Genomic DNA, 5,801 nt, shown 5'->3' with positions numbered 1-5,801 from the left:
CAGAACCGTCCCAGAACCCCTCAGTAGCCCTACAGGCTGAACTTCCCTCGTGAACACTTGACAAGTCTCAGCAGGACAAATGTCCCAGAATTGTGACCCCCCCCACTTCCATCCTTAAGCATCCGTAGCTTCCTTACAAAAGCAAAAGCGGGTCCCAGACGTACACTGCAGCGGTTAACTGAAGCTTTTCGCTGTCCTGCATTGCCCCCCTCATATACTTGCAATTTATGAAAAAAGGTTACAGACTCAATACCTTACTAACAAGCCTGAAAAAAAAATGTCCCTTTTTTTGAACACCCGTTATCAGGGGAGAGCGCGAACGCAGTCCCCCACTACCACAAATTATGCAGTCGAGTTTCCCACATTTGGGGAAATCGCAGGGGTCAGCACATCCGGAGTGCAATGGATAAGCCTCGCCCTGGGAAAACCACCTTCGTGATCATGGTATCTCCCCTGCCAGGTAAGTATGAGCTGCTCGCCGCGCCGACACCCACACCCCGCTCCGCACCTCGCTCTTCACACACGGTCGCTCGCCTCGCGCCGCCCGCCCGCCCCGACGCCCGCGCCGGCCCTCGCCCCGACCTCGCCCGGCCCGAAAGCGCTCCGGGGGCACGGGCGCCCCCAGACCAGCTCGCGCAGGGCCCAGCGCAGCAGGCCCAGCCTCCTCCGCGCGCTGCTCATCTACATACGCCACGCCCCGTGTCGCCGCGGGCGCGCCGACCTCTAGCTCTGGCGGACGCGCTCGCGCCGGTGCCCTCCCGAGACACGCGCGGGGCGGGGCTGGACGCGCGCCCATCCCGGCCTGGAGGGGAGACGCGGGGGCACCGGGGCTCGCGGATCTCGGCGCCCCGCAGTTAAGAGGAACAAGGAAGAAGGTCAAAGCCTGATTTGGGGCTCATCGCCCTGTCGACAAAAAGCACACGTAACTGCCAATAAAATCTTAGATGCCGAGTTAAAGTATCATCAATTTTTTAAATGATTTTTTAAATGATTGATTTATTTATGATTATAAGAATTGGGGTACAGGCCAGAGGTGTGGGAATTAATAGGATTCACCAGACACAGAGCGGGGAACAGAAAAGGCAGACTGACCGAAGTACACTGCTAGGGGAGCGGGGTGGGCGGGGGGGGGGGGGGGGGGGGAGACAGGGGAGGTCTGCTGGGCCATGTGGGTTGCTCCCTGGCCGCCGGGGATCGATCGAACTCGTGCTGCAGAGGCTGGGGATTGCGTCATCGTGAGGTGATTAACCCCTTGGGCCACCAGGGAGGCCCTCAGTGTGTATTTCTTTTAAAAAAAAATTCTGTTACCTGTCCCCACTACAATGATCAGAATAAAGAAACAACTAATACAATATTATTATCTGCTGTATAGACATTATTCCATCCATTTGCTGCTTCTTTTTTTTTTTTTAAAGATTTATTTATTTATAGGGGCCTCCCCTGGTGGCGCAGCGGTTGAGCGCTGGCCTGCGAAGCTGCCTGCAGCCTCTGTAGCGCCAGTTTGATCCCCGGCCACCTGAGAGGGTCCCACATGGCTCGTGGACCTCTGCCGCCCGCTGCTCCCCTCATCAGTGTACTTCTGTCCTTCTGCCTGTTCTGCTCCCCGCTCTGGCTCTGGTGAATTCTCTCACCCTCCCACACTTCTGACTGTACCCAGTGCTTGTATAAATGAATGAATAAATGAATAAATAAATAAATAAATATGCAAGAACCGGGGTACAAGCCAGATGTGCAGGAGGGTGAGAGGATTCACCAGAGACAGAGCGGAGAACAAAAAAGGCAGACTGATGAAATACACTGCTGAGGGAAGCAGCAGGCGAGACAGGAGAAGTCTACCGTGCCATATGGGACGCTCGCTGGCCGGCAGGGATTGAACCGGCGCTGCAGAGGCTGTGGACAGATTCACAGGGTTGCGCTCAACATCCTGTGTACAAGGGGAGGCCCCTATTCCATTCATTTTCACTAATTGTCCCAATAATGTCCTTTGCATCAAAGGAAAATTCAAAATCACGTGTTGCATTTAGTTGCCATCTCTAACCCACTTTATTGTGAAAATGGTTTTTAGGTCCCTTGTATTTCTTTTCTTTTTTTATTTTTAGATATTATTTCTATTTATTTATGCACACAAGAACTGGGATGTAGGCCAGAGGTTCAGGGGTTGTATGTGTGTGAGAAGATTCACCAGAGACAGAGTGGGGAGCAGAACAGGCAGATCTACTGAAATACACTGCTGAGGGGAGCAGCAGACAAAATAAGAAGGCCTGTTGTGCCATGTGGGATGGAACTCATGCCACAGTGGCTGGTAATAGCTTGATAGTGCTGAGACATTAATCCCTGGGCCACCAGGAAGGCCCCCCAACCTTACATTTCATTATGTAGGCATTTTGAATACTATTTTGTAGAATATCCTTCAGTTTTGGGGGGTGAACTATATTTTCCCATAATTACTTTCAGGTATACATTTTCAATGCAAAGACTACATAAATAATGTGTCTTTTTATAAGTTCATTGTGCCCCCCCCCCCAATAAATGCTTATTCACCTGTGGATTTGATCTTGGAAACATATACAATCAGGCTAAGAAGGGGTCACTAGCATGGGCCCTGATCCTAAAAGACTGTTACTCTTATATATGAGAGCAAAATGTTGTGCAGAGAATAAATACTGTGAAGCGCTGGAATGATGCGGCCACATGCTTAGGATTAACTGTCACTGCTAGTGATTTGGAAAGGACACGGAGAGATTTAACTCAGGTTGGGCCTATGAATATCCCTTCAATTTGACTACTGTCACTGTCTTCTTTTCATTTGAGTTGTTTCGTCTGCTGGCCACCAGGCAGGGCAGATTGGCAACAGCAGGGGGAGGTGGGGAGCAGGAGCCCCATCAATCCAAACTCCACTTCATTCCTCCATCCACATCAGCAATGGTAGGACTCTGCTGCACCCTAATGGCAGGACTTGGTAAGACATTGACCCAGGCCAAGCACAGCTTTACTTCACCATTATTTAGGAACTGGACATCTGAATTGTTTCTTTGTTTTGCTTCACCAAAAAAAAAAAAAAAAGAAGAAGAAGAAGAAGAAAAGAGCTGGACAAATATGCTGCTGTGTTTTCGCTTCTAGGCCCCTTCAGTCGATAGCTAGGAAATGCATATTTTCCTAAATATGTATACACTATGAAAAATCAGCCCTTGGGCCTCCCTGGTGGCGCAAGGGTTAAAATGCAACCCACGAAGCTGTCTGCAGCCACTGCAGCTCAGAGTTCAATCCCCGGACAGGGAGCAACCCACATGGAGCTGCAGACCTCTGCAGCAGTGTGTTTCAGTCTATCCGTCTGTTCTGTACCCCACCTGTCTCTGGTGAATCCTCTCACCCCCCGCACATCTGGCCTGCACCCCAGTTCTTGTATGCATAAATAAATTAAAAAATTTAATAAAAAATGAGCCCATACTCATTTTAATTTTCAGTAAACCACATGGATCCTCCTCCCCATTTTGTATTTGTGTTTCCTTTCTCCTACAGTAAGATCCTTGACTCCCAATATCCACTTTTTCAAGTTGAATCCACACAATATTATTACAACGTTGTCACAACCATATGACTGAAAAATCTGTTCTGGAACAGTTCAGTATTTGCAGTTCTTGTCTTGAGATTTGATGGTGCATGTTTTCAGTGTACTGAGTACAGAAGTCATTTGCCTAGTTATTTTTTCTACTTCAAAGTGCGGTACATGCAGTCTCAGATACTTAAGGTTTATTTGTTTTTCTTATTTAATTTAGGATTTTTTTCTCAGTATTAAAAAGCAAACACCAAAAAGCATAAAGTTTGAAAAGCCCAAACGAAACGTAAAGGTACACCCCGAAAAGAGTCATTTTCTACTTCCACTTATCTCTGACAAACCATCTATGGTTTATCTGTCTTGTGTTTCTCTTGCAAGAAGAGCATGTTGGGTGCCTCCCTGGTGGTGCAAGGAGTTAGGACGCAACCTATGATGCTGTCCGCAGCCACTGCAGCACGCGTTCCATCCCAGGGCAGGGAGCTACCCACATGGCACTGCAGACCTCTCCTGTCTTGTCTGCTGCTCCCCTCAGCAGTGTATTTCAGTCAAACCGCCTGTTCTGTTCCCCACTCTGTGTCTGGTGAATCTTCTCACCCCACCCATGCACCTCTGGCCTGTACCACAATTTTGTATGCATAAATAAATCTTTTTTAAAAAATGAAGAGCATGTGTATTTTCTTGTTTTCACAAAAGACTGCACACTGCACATGCTCCTGCACTTCTTCCCACTTGACAACATAGGGAACACGACATATTTAGTAAAACATAGGGGTCTAGGGCCTCCCGGGTAGCGCAGCAGTTGAGGGCTGGGTTGCGAAGCTGACCGCAGTCTCCGCAGCGCAGGTTAAATCCCCGGCTGCTCCCCGGCCACCAGAGGAGGGTCCCACATGGCGCGCAGACCTCTCCTGCCGCCCGCTGCTCCCCTCAGCAGTGCACTTCGGTCCTTCTGCCTGCTCTGCTCCCTGCTCTGGCGAATTCTCTCACCCTCCCGTGCTTCTGACTGTACCCAATGCTTGTATAAATAAATAAATAAATCTTTTAAAAAAAAAAAACAAAACCCATAGTGGTCTAGCCAACCTTGTTACAGGGCAACCCCGATATAAAACGTGTTGCCTGACTGTGGGTCCTCACCCGTGCGCTTAAAAGGGACTTATTAATACTCAACTGCAGGCACCTAGAAAAGGTCAATAAAAGGTTTATTTACAAGGGAAGGGGAAATGAGGAAATGTACAACTCAGGGAGAAAAGAGGGAGATAAAGTCTTAAATGCGTCCCACCCGTTCCAAGGACCTGGAATTCCAGTGGCTCGCTGAGAGCTGGCCGAGAGCCAAGAGCTGTGAAGACAAGAGAGAGCCCCCAAGGCCCACGGTTTCTGATTTTATACCAACCCTGGCAGCTTAACTCCACCCTCAGGTCCCAGCAACCCTCCCTTTGGTGATGATGGGATTTGTCATTTCCAGTGTCCTGATGGCTTTGATCTGGAGTGGGGGTGCAGTCCACAAGGCCTGTATGGAATTAGCTCAGGACATCCTTTCCCCCGACAACCTGACTAACCTTCCCAAGACTACATGGGCAGGCAAAGAAAATGTAAACAAATGAGAAACTCACCTAGAGATGACTAGCCTGAAAAACTGTGATTTTCAATGGGGAAAGGTTAGAAATAAACGGCAAGAAAAACAAACTCTTCCATCTAATTTTTTTTATTTTTTAAAGACTTATTTACGCATGCATGCAAGAACTGGGGTGCAGGCCAGAGACAGACTGGGGAATAGAAGAGGGGAGCAGCAGGGGAGCCAGGAGGGGCCAGGGGCGCCATGGGGGTTGCTCCCTGGCCGCCAGGGACCAAGCTCGCGCTGCCGAGGCCGCGGGTGCCCTCACAGTGCTGCGTCCTAACCCCGTGCGCCGCCAGGGAGGCCCCTAATGTTCATTTTGGTTGAGACAGTCGGGGACTTCTCCCGGGCACGCTCTACTTTTACAGCCTGGTTGTGGAAAGAACCCCGACCACGCGCATGTGGGGCGTGGCGTATGTAGATGAGCAGCGCGCGGAGGAGGCTGGGCCTGCTGCGCTGGGCCCTGCGCGAGCTGGTGTGGGGGCGCCCGTGCCCCCCCGGAGCGCTTTTGGGCCGGGCGCGGTCGGGGCGAGGGCCGTCGCGGGCGTCGGGGCGGGCGGGCGGCGCGAGGCGAGCGACCGTGTGTGAAGAGCGAGGTGCGGATCGGGGTGTGGGTGTCGGCGCGGCGGGTAACTC

General features: G+C 50.5%; 1 non-coding gene across 1 annotated transcript; it reads right to left on the bottom strand.

Moving 5' to 3' along the window:
- Window positions 1-304: 304 nt before the first annotated feature.
- LOC119239638 (U1 spliceosomal RNA) lies at window positions 305-468 on the bottom strand. The gene has a single exon (XR_005123917.1). It is a non-coding gene; the product is annotated as a U1 spliceosomal RNA (small nuclear RNA).
- Window positions 469-5,801: the final 5,333 nt, after the last annotated feature.

This window comes from Talpa occidentalis, unplaced genomic scaffold (assembly GCF_014898055.3).
Source record: "Talpa occidentalis isolate TD23 unplaced genomic scaffold, MPIMG_talOcc4v2.1 talOcc4.11, whole genome shotgun sequence".
In the NCBI taxonomy this organism is placed as follows: Eukaryota; Metazoa; Chordata; class Mammalia; order Eulipotyphla; family Talpidae; genus Talpa; species Talpa occidentalis.
Note: the sequence above shows the minus strand (reverse complement) of the source record. Positions and strands in the feature narration are given on the sequence as shown.